Source organism: Panthera leo, chromosome D3 (assembly GCF_018350215.1).
Source record: "Panthera leo isolate Ple1 chromosome D3, P.leo_Ple1_pat1.1, whole genome shotgun sequence".
NCBI classification, from domain to species: domain Eukaryota; kingdom Metazoa; phylum Chordata; class Mammalia; order Carnivora; family Felidae; genus Panthera; species Panthera leo.
Genome location: NC_056690.1, coordinates 40,359,257 through 40,375,503, shown reverse-complemented (window position 1 = coordinate 40,375,503; position 16,247 = coordinate 40,359,257). Strand labels below are relative to the sequence as shown.

Genomic DNA, 16,247 nt, shown 5'->3' with positions numbered 1-16,247 from the left:
GCTCTGAGCTGTCAGCACAGAGCCCGATGCAAGGCTCGAATTCACAAACCGTGAGATCATGACCTGAGCTGAAATCGGACGCTTAACTGACTTAGCCACACAGATGCCCCAAGGTAGTACGTGATAACAACCTCACAGCATTGTTTGGGATTGACACAGGTAGGAAGGTGCCTGTTCTGACTCTATGTGACCTTGGAGACGTGCTCTCCATGAAATTGTTCCCATTTGGGTTTCTAGGGGAGGGTACTTCAGCTATACTTACAGATGAAGTCCCCTGGGAGAGAAAGAAAGTGGTTACTTTCACCCGCCATGGCCAGTAGCTCTTGGGGAGGCACAGTGGGGACACCCTATCTCATGGGAGTAAAACACACGTCTGTAGAGTTTTCAGAGAAGAGCAAAGACCATCAGTGTCTCTTAAAAAAAGATGCCGGGAAAAATATGCAAGCCATTGATTAGTGCAGGAGAAACATGAATGATGACATAATAAAACTGTTTAATAGGATATAAAGACAGCCATGATTGGGGTGCCTGGGTGGCTCAGTCGGTTAGGCATCTGACTTCAGCCTAGGTCATGATCCCACACTTCGTGGGTTTGAGCCCCGTGTCTGACAGCTTGGAGCCTGGAGCCTGCTTCAGATTCTGTGTCTCCCTCTCTCTCTGCCCCTCCCCTGCTTGCACTCTGTCTGTCTCCCAAAAATAAATAAATATTAAAATAAAAAAAAGACAGCCATGATGGAGAAAGGGAAAAATCCAAAAACAATGACAATCAAAACAGTACAATGCAACTTGAGAAGCAGCAGTAGAAATAGCCTCTGATGAAAACTGGGTTATTTTTGTCCACATCTCTCATAACTAGCTGAATAGTCTTGTGAACATGTACTGGCACATTCTAGACAACTTGCTTCAGAGCCAGACTATATATATTCTTTTACCTGAATCAAAAGTGGTTTTTTTTTCTCATAAATCTCCTTCTTTTAAATGCTGCTGCTTTTCTTACCACGTTAACCCTACAAATCTACCAAGTGCGAAGGCACCAAAAGTACCTGTAGTGGTCCCTTCTGGGGTGGCTGTTGAGCTGACACCTGCTTTGGGGACCATTTTCTCCCCCTGCCCACAGCCTCTGCTGCTGACGTCCTTGCCAGGAACAGGGAAGGCAATTACTACCTACTCTGAGCTGATTGAACTGCGTTTGAAGACCCAACTCCGGGGCATCCATGCAGAGGCTTAGCTGAGTTAATCAGATGCTGGCTCCCAGAAATTTAAATGGAAATGTTCCTAGACTCACTGAACCCTGGTGAGCTTATCTGCAAAGTCAAGTAGAGGAAAGGCCAGTATCGGCACCACGGGAAGCCAAAGTCGAGGGCTGTTTGAAACTGTGGGGCAGCAGAGAAAAGGCAGCAGGGGAGGGGGGAGGAGGGGAGGGGAGGAAACAGGCAGAGAGAAGCATATCTGGGCTCCATGTAGCCCCAGGGAAAGAAACAGAGAAGGGGCCCAGCATCCTTCTGAACCTAGTCCGGCCCGGCTCCCTGCCTGGAGTGGCCAGGACCCAGTGGTCTGTGGCAGAACCGTGGCAGGCCCAGAAACGCCTACCTCTCCAAGTACAGAGACCCTCCGGCCCAGCCAGGGAAACCGCAAGCTTACAAGAAGCACCACCAGAGTGCTCAGCGGGCCCCGCTGGGAGTCTCAGAAGCGGCCCCATCGGGATCGGCTGAAGCATCTCGAAATGGCTTTTACCACTTTGCGGGTGTATTGGCTCCAACGAACCACACACGCCCATTCGGAGTTCACGTTCATTCTTTCAGAACCTTTATCAGCGCCTGCACGCACGAGAGAGAGGTGGTCAGCACACCGCGGGTGAGCTGGCCTGTCTCTGCCGCTAACCATTTTGAACGCGGTCCCCAGTGTTTTTCTGCCGGTGGTCTGGCCTTCCCCACCCCTGCAACGCCGGCTGTGGATGGGAATTAGACTCGAACCCGCTCACACACTGCTCCTTCGGCTTCCATTTTCATGTAGCGGTTAAAGTGCCTTATTCTTACTCTTCGTCTATCTAGCGGTAATTAGCATTTATTATCATAATTTATTATTTCATTTTTCATTTATTTATGTTCATAAATTATCATTTCCTTTTCATTCATTATCATAATTTGTTTTTCGTTTTGGAACCAGTCTCTCCATCCCCTCTAGAGTTCTGCACCCAATCTTAAATTTTAAATTTTTTTTTTTTTATGTTTATTTATTTTTGAGAGAGAGAGAGAGACAGAGCATGAACGGGGGAGGGGCAGAGAGAGAGGGAGACACAGAATCGGAAACGGGCTCCAGGCTCTGAGCTGTCAGCACAGAGCCTGACGTGGGGCTCGAACCCACGGACTGTGAGATCATGACCTGAGCCAAAGTCAGACGCTTAACCGACTGAGCCACCCAGGCACCCCAATCTTAAATTTTAAACAAACAAACCCATCTCCACTAAACTTTCTGGAAGCACGGTTGCTGTGACAGAGAAGGACCCATGATGACAGTTGCTGTCCCTTGGAGAAAAATCAGTTTTGACGAATAAGGATGTTAACCTGTCAGACAGCAGATGATATATTCTTTCAAGGTGTTAGGCATGGAGTCAAATCAAATCTGTGCATGGGGATTTAATTCAACATCTACTTATCAAATAATGATTATTTACATGCAGTACACTGGGCACTCTAAAAAGAATTAAGGAGTCTTATTATTTCCCACCCACAACTTTTATTTTAAAAAGATATTTATTTATTTAGAGCGTGAGCAGGGGAGAGGCAGTGAGAGGGACAGAGAGAGAGAGAGAGAGAGACAGAATTTCAAGCAGCTTCCACAGTTAGGGTGGAGCCCCATACCAGGCTCGAACCCACGAACCTTGAGATCATGACCGGAGCCAAAAATCAAGAGTCGGAGGCTTAACCGACTGAACTACCCAGGGGCACCTCCCACCCACGACTTCTATCTCTCGAGTTTCCACATTCTCTTCTCCTCACTTCTGCTCTCTGATCGCTCTCAGGGCAGTTTCTTCTGTTCTCCGGTTCCTCAGCAGCTCCCTTTTCTCTAGGTCGGTCAGCCCCCAGCGTCTCACTTTCTTCCCTTGCTGGCCTAAGGAGACACATCCCCTCAAACATTCTTTTGCAAGCACCCTCGGCCCCTTGCTCTGTGATCCTTCTGCCTCGTCTATTCTGGACAATATAAAATCAAAGAGTGGTGACACCATGCTGTGTACTTCCACACGGGGCTGTGTGTCACTGAGGGTGGGACTGGTGCCATGACCAATTTCCAGTGTCCAATCTCTGCTCCATTCCCCAAGTGGATCAAGAGTGGTGTCGGGGATCTCTTGCTTCTGCTGCCGCTATTCCAAGCCCTTGACTCCCTTTACCATGTCTCGTCTGGACTTGTTTGGAAAAACAAAGACAGTGACCAACAAATACTAAGTGAATAAAAAAAGGAATGGTTCCTGTGCCTCTAGCAGCGATAATGATAAACAGTTTTGAGCACCTATATGCCAGGCACATGCTGACCACTTTATTTTTTTAATTTATTTTTTGTTTTGTTTTTAAATGTTTATTTTTGACACAGAGAGAGAGAGACAGAGCATGAGTGGGGGAGGGGCAGAGAGAGAGGGAGACACAGAATCTGAAGCAGGTTCCAGGCTCCACGCTGCCAGCACAGAGCCCGACGCGGGGCTCGAGCTCACAGATCGTGAGAGCATGACCTGAGCCGAAGTCGGAAGCTCAACCTACTGAGCCACCCAGGCGCCCCACATGCTGACCACTTTAAATGCATTATCTCATTTCATCCTCAAAGGGTACGTGGTAGGGACTGTTCTCTGGATAAGAATACAGACTATCGCAGATGAAACAACTTGTCTGAGCTAATGCAGCTGGTAACTTTTGAACCCACCGTGTCCTTAGCCACCGAACCATAACGACCTTGCTCCCACCACCTCTGGAGCACTCGCACCCCACAGCACTTTCCATAATCCTAACGGTATGATTTGCAATGTGATCTTTCTTATCTGATCATGCCATTTTTAGCTTTAAGTTCTTTCCAGACTTCCTACACTTTTACCATATTAATCTCAACCTTTGGATAGGACCCAAAGTGGAGATTTTCATGATCTAGACACCCTTGTCTCCTGTCACCCCACCCCTTATGCCAGCAGCACTGGACTCCACGTACTCTTCTCCATATGCCACGCTTTTCAGTGTCCTTGTGCTTTGTGGTCTCTCAAATAGTCATCGCTGCTCACCGAGCCGATTCTTATTCCTCCTTCAAGAGGCGATACAAAGACAGCCTCCCCTGAAAATCTTCCTTGTGCTAAAGGAAGCGGGGAAGTGAGAGGCCTTATCCAATTTGTGATCTAGTTGAGGAAATAAACCGCACAAACGTGAAACGATCAGAGAGTATTCTAAGTCAGAATCTAATCAGACCCTAGATTGTGTGGTACATGTTGCATATGTGATGCACCTAGGAAAAAATTTGGAAAAAAACAGCTGCAAAAGTTGAGGTTGAGACCTGGGAGGCTCAGGAAATGCAGAGAAGCACATCCTTCAAAGATGAGGTTCTTAGGACGATGTGTAGTGCTTACTGTGTATTTTGTTCAAACCTGACTATTCCATGTCCCCTCTGGATTTTTTAATGCTTTCTACCTCTGCTTTCTTTCGTCTTTGATGACGCTATCCAGATGTGAGTCAGATTGTCTGAGAGCTGCAAACGTGGCCTCAATGTTTAGGCCTCTGTCTGGGTTTCTTCCATTGAACTTCTCTTTGATATTAAGCCCATGGAAGAGGGTTTTGAGAAACAGGTATTTATACTTCAATGGCTTTTATTGCCTGGAGGTCACTGAACTCAGCAGAGTGTCTTCTGAATCAGGTGCCGTGGAGGAAACCCCTCTTAGGTCTCGGCATTAGCAAAGTTGTGTGCTTGACAAATGCTAAGTAATCTTGCAGGTAACGCGGTCCTTGTAAGATGAATGTGTTTCCACGCATGCTTTGAATACTGGGAAGTTTATCGGGAAATTTGTGACAAAATGGTAGGGGTTCATTACTTTTTTTTCTAATTTTATTCTACTTTCATTACGTTTCTTTGGCTATATGGTTTGTCTCCTTTGATGATCTATTGTAAACCGACCCTTTGTGGAAAAGTTGGAGTAGGGGTGGAAAATCTTTATCTATCCAGGTATCTCTGTATTATGTCAACTCAAATACTTTGTTAATGCATTTTTTTCTTTTACGTGATACCAGCCATTGACTATAACAATGGTTCTCAAACCTGAGTGTGCGTATGGGTCAGCTGGAGGGCTCGCTAAGACACAGATCGCTGGGCACTTATCCTCAGAGATTCTGGGGTGGTTCCCAAGAATCTGTATTTCTAACACATTCCCTGGCAATACTGATGCTGACCTGAGAGCCACATTTTGAGGACTAGATTATGTATTTCTTATATCTGTGGTTCTTCCTAGAATGTACATCCTTCCTTTCCTCTGTTGGGTCAAACTCATACTTTTCCTTCACTCCCCAGCTCCATTGTCACTTTTGGGGGGCCACCTTTGTTGAACCCATTAGGCAGAATTAACAACCAACTCGTGTGTTTTCACACAGCACACTATTCATACCCCCACCAGACCCTGGGAAGGCTTGCTGTAATTGATTGTGTTATATGCACATCTGTCTCAAGCGACTACAAGACTGTAGGGGGCACAGAAGCCCTTGCTCATTTTCATCCCACCATTTCCTGGAAAAGCCCCTGACACACCGTATGCACTCCATGAATGGTAGCCAAATAAATCCATGAATGGGAAGTCTCCCGCTTGGGAAACATGATATTTCCATGGAATAAATGTATGTAATTTAGAAATAAAATGACTGTATATCAGGAATAGTGTGTCTTCAGTTCAGGGACCATGCTAATCGGTAAGTATTTTAGTGGTGCCTAATGAAGCCTGCTGAAGAAAGCCTGCTTTGCTGTCTGCCCTGTGGCCCGTTCATCCTTCTCCAGCCTTCTCAGCCATCAGAGGCTCTTGAGCAGCAATGGCAATGATTACAGAAGCAAAGAAAACACTGGGTCAAATTCTCTGCACAACTCTGAAGACAGGGAGACTTTTATTTTTTTAAAGTTTATTTATTTATTTATTTATTTATTTACTTACTTACTTATTCACTTATTTAGAGGGGTGCAGAGAGAAAAGGAGAGAGAGAATCCCAAGCAGCCTCCACGCCCAGTGCGGAGCCCAACACGGGGCTCAAACTCACAAACCCTGAGACCGTGACCTGAGCTGACCCCAAGAGTCGGACACTTAACCAACTGAGCCACCCAGGTGCCCTGATGGGGAGACCTTTTGGTTAGAACGTGGCTGCTGATGAACTGATGTCACCAGGGAAGACTTCTCTTTCTGTAGTGGGCTATAGGGTTCTCAGTAGGCTGTAGAATTCTCTCAGTGGTATTTTCGAATCCAGTGAAATACAAGCTTTGCTTTATCACAGGCCTTTTATGTGTCAGGAACTCAATATGCACTCATTGGAACCCTTGCAACTATAGCATGATCTTTCCTCTTTCCACAGGTGAAGAAACTGAGGTCCACAGGAATGAAATAACTTGCCTAAGGAGCGCAATGGGTAAGCAACTAAGCTAGGACTTGAACCTGGGTCTTTAAGACTTAAAGTGCATGTTCTTCCTGCCCTATCCAATAGCTCCAAGAAACTTCAGGATGCTGGAGGCAGCACAGCAGGGACCACCCTGCAAACCACAGCTTTTGGACTTTACTTTGAAGAAAAGTTTAGCCGTTAAGAGAAAAAATGGAAAAAACCCCAAAGATAATACTCCCGTAATTCAGCACATCGCCTCTTTTTGCTACAAGGAGATCTATCCAACTTACATATTTAATAAGCAACCTGGCAGAGTGCTCCCTGGGAATGCTCATTCTCAGGTATGGATAGGTGACCCTGAGATCTTGTTTATAACTCTAACTTTGTACAAGTCAAAGATGTTGACCTTTACTCTTGCTAAACCTAAGGCCCCAGATACTCATATGCTTTTCTCCCTACCACCTAGACCTTTATATAAAATGGGGTAATGTTTTTAGCCTCAATATAGAAGTGAGCCAATGTAGACAATCACCTTTCAGTTATCTATCAAGGAGCTAACATTTGTATATTCCTTTATTTTCCCCAAGAAATATGTATTGAGTATTTACCACACGACAGGTACACTTCTGGGGATCAGAGATCCAGTAATGAACACACCTCAAAAGTTCTTGTGTGGGGAGACAGCAAACCGATATATAATGTGTTAGATGGTGGTAATTGTATCATGCAACCTGCCAGGTGATGACACATAGAACATCTTTTATAACCAGTCTTCTATAAATCCTTTGCTGACCTGGACACAATGAAAATTATACAAAAATACTGGCTTAGTGGGGCACTTGGGTGGCTCAGTCAGTTAAGCGTCTGGCTCTTGATTTTGGCTTAGGTCATGATCTTGCGGTTCATGGGATCGAGCCCTGTGTCAGGCTCTGTGCTTACAGCGTGGAGCCTGCTTGGGATTCCCTCTCTCTCTGTCCCTACCCCGCTCCTGCTCACTCTCTCTCTCTCTCTCCTCTCTCATTAAAGATATAAACATTAAAAAATACTGGCTTATTTATTAAAGAAGTAGTTTATTAAAGTTTATACCTGTTAGTATATTCTAGCAAACCTTAGGCAAAATGATACGCCTGTGTGACAGACCCTATCCTCGGGACTTTATATGTATTATCCTACCCCATCATCATAGCAGCCCATGACATAAGTACACTCATCTGCCTTTCCCAGAGGAGGAAAACAAGGCACAGGTAGGTTAAATAATTTGCTCAGAGTTCAACCAGGAAGTCGGACCCTAGAGCTTGAATCAAACTAGGCACCACTACGCTCTCAATGACAAAGTTTGTCACGCAACATGTTGATGAGATGCCACCAAGCCTGTGGCATATGGCTGCAGAAATTGTGTGCAGCATAATGGCAGGGGGCGAGCTGACGTGTGGGACAGCGGCTCGATCGCTCTGCTTCGCTGATGTGCTGTGAAGGAATGCACTTTTATTTTAAACCTTTAATAACAGCATAGTTACAAAGAAGACACTGGAGAAAAACCATGCATTCCAACATCAGCTTAAAATAGGATTCTTCATCTATTATTCTATTATCTAATAAAACGATGATTGAAACCATGGAAATTACATATTTCAGGGACAGGGACATGTACTTAATACCTACCTTATCTACAGTTGCGGATAGGCTATTTAAAGGGGAAAATGCTAGAAACCTACAAGGATTTATGAACTTCTCCGTACAAAATGCCCTTTTCCCCCCTCTGCACATCTCTGGGCTTAACCTGGAAATTTTCAATTTCCGCACGGCCCCTTCTCCTCACCATCTGCTAATGCTGGCATCGGGTGTGGGGTAATTCACACCGTTCGGGGAGCCATCCTATGCTCCAGTGATAAGTAAAGACCTGAAGCCAATAAAGAAATAAGTGTGGGGAGAGAAGCCACAATAAAGACTTCATCAGTGTGGCATCCCATGGCAGATTTTCTTCTGACCACCGAGGGGTATTGTTTCCTGTTCCCAAATGTGTGTCAAGACAAAATTCCATGTAAGTAGGATTATACGTTTCATTTCCCAGCCAAATCCATGCGCAACCTAAACTCCCGGCAGAGCAGATCCAAGCAGAAGCAACCAGTGGTGAGTGTGAGTGATTTCAGGGTGTAAGTCCGATGACAAGTAACTCCAAATGGGCACAAGAATGTTCAAGGAACGTTGTCTGTAGGGAAACGGTTCGCTTTAGATTTGAAGAAAGCTGTTGGATGCTTACTTAGGAGATGAGAGTCAAAACTGGGATGCTTTTGCCCTATTTCTTATTCTCTGTACACAAGATGGCCAGGCTTGGTCAGATTTCAGAAAACGTCCTTCTTGTTGCCTTGAGATTCAGTCTACCACTTAGCATCTTTGACTAGAAATCCGTGTCTTCCCTTACCATCCCATTTCTTACTTAGAAATACGTTATTCTTTCTCTTTCCTTTTCTTCCCCTCTCCTTTGGAGATGCTCTTTAAGGAAAAACTGACTCTACAAATCGCAAGAGTTGTGCAAAGGTCCTCGGCATGAGACTGATAGCCGCATCACCAGTTTTAAACATGGTCAGCAGCTGGTGTCCTTTGGAGGAGGAAGTCCCTTTAGAATTGTTTAACTTCAGCTTTCTATCAAGATTTGTTTTTATTTTCAGACCCTGAGAATTACTCTGGGCCACTGAATGTATGCCAAAAATCTTGAAAAAATAAATTGGGGAGAAAAACGTTTAGAAGCACAAATGGGACCTCTGCAAAAAGCGTTGGAACCCAGTGGCAACCGATCACAGTGTAAAACTGTGCCTGAAGCCAAATGGAGGGGCTTGAAGCCTGAAGCCAATGGGCCGTGGAGGGCTGCACCGGGGAATCTACTTCTGTACTCCCACCGGGGAAGAGAACTGCCACAGGAGACAAAGGCGATCTGTTATGGGCTCCACGGTTTGTCTTGCCTGTGGGTCTTTGGAAATTTGAGGTAACTTACAACACATGTGCCAATACATGACATTGTTATACCTTTTTCTTTTAGTGTTCGTTTGTTTATTTATTTATTGAGAGACACACAGACAGAGCGTGAAGGGGGGAGGGGCAGAGAGAGGGATAGAGAGGATCCAAGGCGGGCTCTGTGCTGACAGCAGAGAGCCTGATGTGGGTCTCGAATTCACAAGCTGCGTGAGATCATGACCTGAGCAGAAGTCAGACGCTTAACCAACTGAGCCACCCAGGGGCCCGGACGTTGTTATTCTTCAACCAAGGGCGCGGATCCCCTGCTCAGGATCCCTCTCTGTTGCTCCTCCCCTCCCCACCAAACACAGATCCTGGTATCTGGGCATTCAGAGCCCATGGAGGGGGGCAGGGACAGCATTGTAGCACTTTTTACGCATTTGCCTCATAGAAGAGTAGTTAATTTGCCCATTATTCTGTCTACCTTCCAAATGTGAACTCCTTAAGGGACTTGATTGCTCAGCAACTAGCTCAATGCCGGGCACGGAGTAAGTGCTCAATAAATGTTAAATGAATAAAACAAAAGGAGGTATAAAAGCCCCATCCGCTTGCTGGCTCTCCTACAGGTCCCATAAACGCGCTTTGAATGGTTACTCCAAGACTGGTAGCAGAACATTGTGCCTTTGGGACGCGGAAAGAGCCACACATGATTGTGTTCGATCAGACCAGGCTGGTTACGAGAAGAAAGGAATCTGACTTCCAGAAGCCGTTCTCTCCAATGAGGGAGTCTGATGTAACAGAACCCTGCCTTGGATATCCCTTATTCAGGTTGCAGGTACTGAGGTCAGCAAAATGGGCAAAGGGGAAAGAGACTTAGGGATGACAGTCACTCCACCCACTTCATCTCCCACATTCCTCTGGAATGATCTTTCCATCTTCCTAACCTGATTATACCCCTTCCCTGCACAAAACTCTCCACCTGTGTGGTCCGTCACGGCCTCCCTGAGACTACCCTCTGGCCTCACCTCTACCTCCTTCTGCCTTCAAACCCCAGGCTACGGCCACGGAGGCACTTGTGGTTTTCCCTGGCCATCTGCTTCTCGTTCCTTAGGACTTGTGTCAGCAGCCTTCCTGCACTGGGGGAATGCTCTTCACTGCCACGTGACTGTTCTTCACCTTCACAATGCAGTGCTCCCCCACCCTACTCTCTCCCCTTCGCCTGACATATGTCACATCCCACAAAGCTCTGCCGCTGTTCCCCACTTCCCTCTCTCGGGCCATCCCTTCTCCTGCTGCCAGGAGGTCATGGTTACGCTTAAGCCCAACACACTTTCTCCTTTCTGTCCAGTCCACTCTTCATCAAGAATAAGCTTTAGGGGGCACCTGGGTGGCTCATTCGGTTGAGCATTTGACTTTGGTCATGATCTCGTGGTTTGTGGGTTCCAGCCCCCCGTTGGGCTCTGTTCTGACAGCTCAGAGCCTGGAGCCTCCTTCAGATTCTGTGTGTGTGTCTCTCTCTCTGCCCCTCTGTGTTCTCTCTCTCTCTCTCAAAAATAAATAAACATTAAAGTAAAATTAAAAAGAAAAAAAAAAGAATAAGCTTTACAATCTCCCAACCATGTGAAGGAACTTAGTAGCTGGTTGCCTAGGGACAGCGGCCACCACGTTCCCAGCTATGAGACACATGATCCTGGGCTGTTCTAGAAGGTGGATTCATCTCAGGGTGGGGCTCTGACCCAGGAGAAGTCTCTGACACCTGACCCTCAGCCTCCTAGATGCTCGCAGGTGGCAATATCTTCCTGCCTACACGGAGGTGCTTTCCCATGTACTTTAACACTGCTGCTTCGCCTAAGAAACCTCCCCCTTTTGTTTTTTCAGAAGATAAAGGTAGGTTATTATGCTTGTCCTCAGCAACTAGGGGGAAGCAGCCCACACATATGGAGTTGCAATGAAATTAAATCCTAGAACTAGAACTTAATTTCCAAGTCATAATGAGCCGAGAGAAGTCTAAGGAAAGCTCTCAAGTGGCCAGCGGTATCCTAAGGTGTCTATAGCACGCTAGATTTTTCCTCTCGCACTATGTCATATTCATCTGTGTGATTCCTACCTTCCCGGGGCTCTCCAAGAGCAGAGGGGGAGTTCACTACTGCATTCCCAGTGCCCAGCACAGCAGCTGGCCCGGAGCGAAGTCCCCTAGCCCCAGCAGTACTGAATAGCAAGGCCAGAAGGTTATTTCCATTTCAATTCTCTTTCCATCTATTTTGTTTTGTCAAAGTGGAAAGATCCTTGTTTCTCGAGGACATGATCTGAAAACCTCTTTTCGCTCTTCCTCCCTTTTAAGCAGGATTCAGCAGGTATGGCACCTACCTGAGTCACTTGTTTCCTTGTTCTTGTTTTTGTGATTAACTTCTATTGGAGACAAGGCAAATGGAAGTGACATCAAGTTTCTTTTTTTAAAAAAAAATATATTCAAATAAGCAACGAGTCCATTTGCAGAAAATTATCAAATAGAAAATAATACCAGTAGAACTGGATGTGGCAAAAGTCATGATGATGGTAGTAAATAGTGGGTATTTGGGAAACAGTGACATACAGCATTCTTCAGTATTTTCCTAAGTGCCCCGTTTTCCCTGTTAGATCGCAGGCTCTGGGAAGGCGAGAACTAATTCTTATACATCTTTCTACCGCCATCCTATTTTTATTGGCTACATTTCTTTTTTTTTTTATTAATTTTTAAAATTTTTTTTAACGTTTATTTATTTTTGAGACAGAGAGAGACAGAGCATGAACGGGGGAGGGGCAGAGAGAGAGGGAGACAGAATCGGAAGCAGGCTCCAGGCTCCGAGCCATCAGCGCAGAGCCCGATGCGGGGCTCGAACCCACGGACTGCGAGATCGTGACCTGAGCTGAAGTCGGACGCCCAACCAACTGAGCCACCCAGGCGCCCCTATTGGCTACATTTCTACTGGCTGAATTAATAAATGGAAATATTGGGGGACATTCTGAGGGAAGGACATGTAGAAAATCAGTGCACTGCCTACAGATGCTACTTCAGCCGAAGAAATGGACAGCAAACTCACAGGAGGGAAAGCTCTTTGGGAATCTGAATTTGGTAATTCACCCAATTTGTGAAAAGTGACGTCCTTTAAAAATGATATGTAGTAATTTGGAAAATGATTTTTCAAATCAATATTATTTATATTCTAGTCCAACGCCTTCCACTGGAGAGGCGAGGAAATTGAGATAACACTACAAAGATAATGCATGGACATACATAAATTTATATGTGACTGGCACAATGTTCACACTGCAAATATGCATGGGTAAAAACAGTCCTTTGCTTCTTTGCAACATATGGCTCAAACCTCAGAGGAGCTACACCCTTTAAAATTCTCTAAATTTTAGATACAACCATAAACAAGAAGAGCCATATTTTTGTAGTACATAGTCTACTCCACTGGGTCTAATATATGTTGGCCGTTTATAGAAACAATGGAGAAAGCTGTCTGTGGGCTGTTTAGGCTGACCGTTCCTTCCGGGGTGGAGTGATATCATCATGGAACACGTTTCAGAGAAGATCCTTATACAATAGCTGCCTCTAACCTTGAATTTGTTTTGTTCCATACCAGATGCCTCATTAGAAAAATGGCAATATCGAAATGCAGTAATGTTAGTTTTACAGTAACACTAGTAACATAAATAAGTCTAGAATTATTCAGCTAAACACACACACACACACACACACACACACACACACACACACCAAAAGAGACGAACCCGTGGCGGACAGTTGGCCTTGATGGGCCTTTATCTGCATGATCTCCCAGGGAAGTAGTTACTTTTATGAATATAATTTGTGCAATTCTTAGCTGACCATGCACTTAGATGTTATTCACTCCCTAAGAAGTCTTGAGATCGTTCAGTCTGTCAAGATGTACTTTAAAGTTCTTCCTCACTTATGCCTTGTACATAAAATATATAAATACAGCATTTGGTTCAGACAAATACATTTTCTGGACTGTTGAAGGTGCACGAATTTGCTCGGTTTCTTGATAGAAAGCCCCAACTCTTATTCATTATTATTATTCATTGCTATTATCTTTAATTTCTGTTCTATTTTCTGTATATATCAGTCCCTTCACTGATATTAGAAAAATACATCAGTTGAGTTGAAATGTATGTACATATAAGGAGGGACCAAAGAACGAATAAAGATAATGTGGAAGTCACCTCCCTCGTGTACCAATGCTGTACCCAAATTTCCTCATAATGACCAAGTTTAGTGGTGGTCGTTGCTTGGTGCTGAGGAGAACCTCGGAAGCAGTTTCTGGTGACTTTCCCCTTCCTGACCTTGTTCAAGTTTCGTCTTTTAAAAATGATCTCCGTTGTCTCTCTGGCCATTTCCAGTACATCGTTTATTAAGTCTCAGTGAGTCAATGATGCAGGCCCCAGCTAAACGTGAATTTGGAGTTAGAAAGGACCGTAGAAATAGCCGGGCCAGAATTTCCCCAAAGTGCGTTCGGTAGCTCTCTAGTCCTGGGAAAGATTTTATGGGAGGAAAAGAGAGAAAGAGAGACTTGGTGCAATGTATTTATAGGAAGCTGGCTATTATACCCTCTCTTTAGAAATTCATAACACCCTTTAACCTATTAAAGACTGAGAAGTTTTGGAGTAAAGAAACCCTGTTTTACATTTTCACCCCGGCACTTTGTAAAACTGTCTGTTACTGAAATTTCTGAAGACTATATCTTGCCATTTCTGAGGAAGCTCATTCTGCAGAACATGCCTGAGGAACTGCTGATGCCAAGTCCCCTCCCATTTGACAGATGAGGAAATTAAGCCTGATTCACTCTCCATTCACCTAAACCTCATTTACTCGCAGGGACTGTGGTAAGTATGGATAATAGGCTTTAAAGCTGAAGAGAACTTACCCTACCTTCATAAAAGAAAAAAGTGAACTGCAGAAAGTTTAACTGATTTATTCGAAGTCGCCATTAACAGTGTCCTTGTCTAGCATCTAGAATTTCCTCGCTTCTGCCTTTTTCTACTCCCATCCAAAAAGTGCTCTTTCCACTGCATGAGTGTATTTTTTTCTGAAATTATTATAGCTTGCACTTTGCTTTCTCTGATGTCAGACCTTTTTTCTTCAATACAGTAGAAACTCTTTTTAACAAAACTCTACCTAACCACACTCCCCAGCTTAATGGACACCTGCGGTTCTCTCGGCAAACACAGCCAGGTTGCCCATGGCACAAAGAATGCTCAACTCTGAAGCTACTCTAGAGCTCTCCTAGACTTTTCCTTAAATCTAGTTATGTCAGTCTAACTTGGAATTACAATCATGTAAATTAATTAAATATTACAGAGTATTGTGGTATGAGGGCAGAAGAGTTATTTCTCTAAGAACTGTTTTTTATTTTTGAAAGAGAGTGTATGTGAGAGTGGGGGGACACACAGAGAGAGAGAGAGAGAGAGCGTGAGAAAGGAAGGGAGGGGAGAATCTTAAGCAGGGCCCATGCTTGGCTTGCACAGCCCAATGCAGGGCTTGATCCCATGACCCTGGGATCATGACCGGAGCCAAAATCAAGGACTGGATGCTTAACTTTACCCAACGAAACCACCCAGTTGTCCAAGAGCTCTTTTAAAAGGAGTTGTTTCTTTTTGAATTTAAAAGGTTTTGTAAAGATTGAATAGATAGGAGTTGTTAAAAATTGCTGCCAAAGTAGTTGCGGGGGAGGCAAGAGTAAGTAATGGAGAAAAGTCATGACAATTTAGAAGGATTCTGCATTCACATTGTCTTGCAGGTCTAAATCTAAGGAAAACAGAAACTAGAATTTATAGATAATACGGAATGAATGTGGCTCACGCAAGAAGGACAACTTGGAACTCCCAGTCAGTAGATTCACTTTCAAAAACCCGAAGCAACAACAACAGCAACAAAAACCCAAAAGGCCCTAGTCCTTCATGAAAAGGTTAGCGAATGAATATACATATACATATTTTAAGTTAAAACTAAAAGATTGAGAAGTATTTTTAAATGAATCTTTGCTTTATCTAGCCTTTATACATAATCAAATAGTTTAGGGGCATTGTGACTAGTGTCTCAGCAGTTAAAAATACTTATTTAAAGTGTTGGAAAAGGGCCACATACCTGAGTGGCAGCTTAAAATTTTGAATTGCTATCTCTTGTATTTTATTTCTCTTGATTCCCTGGGTCCTTAGACCATTAGAACTAGACCAGAGGGTGAAGCTAATTGCCCCAGCGAAGAGAGGCCGCAGAGGGACCCAGCCAGAGCAGGGACAAAAACATTCTCAGTTTAGATACAGTTATGATGAACATCTTGACTTTAAATTGGGAGGTTGAGACATAGGAGAGAGAGAAGGCAGATATGGGAGAATCTGCGAGGCTCAGAGGATAGTTTACAAAATTAACCAGGGAAGAGAGAACTTGGAGGATGATTCTACAGGAGTGCTTTCTTACTGGAAAAGTTAGAGATCTCAAAGATGAAAACTCTTATTAGGAAACCAGAAGGGTTTAAGGGGGACGAAAAGAGAGACCAGCATTTATAAACCTTTTCGACTAAATGTATAGGAAGAAATATAGGGTTTGTTTCTTGATCCAGGATTTTTTTGTAAGTTTATTTATTTATTGAGAGAGAGAGAGAGAGAGAGAGAGAGAGAGAACCAGTGGGGGAGGGG

The 16,247-nt window shown here is 44.4% G+C and overlaps 1 protein-coding gene and 1 non-coding gene across 2 annotated transcripts in view; both read right to left on the bottom strand.

Moving 5' to 3' along the window:
• Positions 1 to 16,247, bottom strand: part of DLGAP1 (DLG associated protein 1) — an 884,156-nt gene that overhangs the window by 331,288 nt on the left and 536,621 nt on the right. The gene's annotated exons all lie outside the window — the stretch shown is intronic.
• TRNAQ-UUG lies at positions 2,340 to 2,424 on the bottom strand. Its single transcript has one exon. It is a non-coding gene; the product is annotated as a tRNA-Gln (tRNA).